The sequence below is a fragment of the Aedes aegypti genome, chromosome 3, assembly GCF_002204515.2.
Source record: "Aedes aegypti strain LVP_AGWG chromosome 3, AaegL5.0 Primary Assembly, whole genome shotgun sequence".
Taxonomy (NCBI): domain Eukaryota; kingdom Metazoa; phylum Arthropoda; class Insecta; order Diptera; family Culicidae; genus Aedes; species Aedes aegypti.
In genome coordinates, this window is record NC_035109.1 from 384680241 (window position 1) to 384681770 (window position 1530).

Consider the following 1530-nt stretch of genomic DNA (forward strand, 5'->3'; position numbering starts at 1 on the left):
TGGCTGTGCTGGAAATAGGTTGTAGTAACACTGGACCAGATGTGAACGAAGGACCAGAGTTACGGGCCGGGGAACTGTTCGGACCAGCACCTCTGGCACCACTGCCGGCCGACGAAGGAAATTTGAAGGAGGAACAAATGTGATGGAAGGGAAAGGCAAAACGTCAAACAAGATTACGGGCAAAAAATTAGAAGTCGCGTGATTAAGATAGATTGAATTTATTTACAGTTAACTATTTTATTTGAAATTTGAGAAGTTTAAGCTAGAAGTGGGCGATATAATAACTACTGATCAGGTATAAAGTTGGAATTTATTATTTAAAACTATTGAACTTTATTATAATTTGTAATGCTTACCTACTTAGAGCTAGAACACACATGTTGAATTGATTGAAGCTACGACACTACATTAAAATTACATGCAAACAGAAAAGGGTAAGTTCAACTTATCTAAATAAAAAGCAATATATTTTGACAAAAATTTACACTAAACGCAGGAGTTAAGAGCTGTAAATCGTGAAATAAAAGGAGAAAGTGAAAGTCATTCGCAGGAGGGAAACGAAGAAACTAACTGTAAGTTGCAAATAATGGAAATAATAATTTGTAAAACTAATTCCTAAAATAAAATTGCAGCTTTGATCTGCTTTGAAGTGGCAGATTTCACGGATTTTTTCTTCAACTTCGACGGTTTCCGAACAGGTTTGTTTGCGGAGTAAAACAAACTACGATTTTCGATTCAACTAGTGTCTCAGCATTGACAAATAGGACAACGACATTCAACGGTTGCTGCTAATTTGGTGAAATTGTTCCACATTTAATTATGAATATTTATTTCAAGCATACATTATTTAATTGTTTCACTGTTTCATTGATACTAAATCAGGTGGTAAGTCAAATATTAACAAATATATCTTGTCATATATGAACCAACCCGAATGAAGCATAATGGACGAGGAGAGTGGAATTGCCAACTCCTTATCACTAACATATTGTGGATTGATGGTTGGTTCTTTCACCCCATTCATTGAGACATCCTTTTATACGATGTAAGACCGGTAGATCGGTGGCTAGTATCCATGTTGTAATTTTGAAGTGCCTCAAGCAATTTTCAAAATATAACAAGGAACTGGAACAATGTGCTGGATATCATCATATAAAGAGGACAGTCTACTGTCTAACGGCTGTGCCCTGCAACAATGAGTGGTTACACTTACATACATACATACAATACGGGTTTATAAAAAAAGTAAAAAAAAAAACTTTGACCCTTTCCAAATGTTAGTCTAGATCGATTTTGAAAAAAAAACAAAATATGCAAATTATCCTAGTTTCACATACTTTTGGCATCCAGAAAGTTTCATTGAATTCTGAATGGGTGCTGCCAATCGCGTTTCAAGCTGGTGTGAAATCCGTCTATTGACGAATAGTATAAAAAATTGGGAATTTAACGATTTTAAAAATTAAAATCAATTTAGAGTGTAATAAGAAAATTATACTTCTGCACAAATGAGCGCAATCAAAAATTTATATT

General features: G+C 34.4%; 1 long non-coding RNA gene across 1 annotated transcript; it reads left to right on the top strand.

Annotated features, from left to right (window-relative positions):
- Window positions 1-206: 206 nt before the first annotated feature.
- LOC110678783 lies at window positions 207-697 on the top strand. The gene is made up of 4 exons (XR_002501936.1): window positions 207-295; window positions 365-434; window positions 497-572; window positions 633-697. It is a non-coding gene; the product is annotated as an uncharacterized LOC110678783 (long non-coding RNA).
- Window positions 698-1530: the final 833 nt, after the last annotated feature.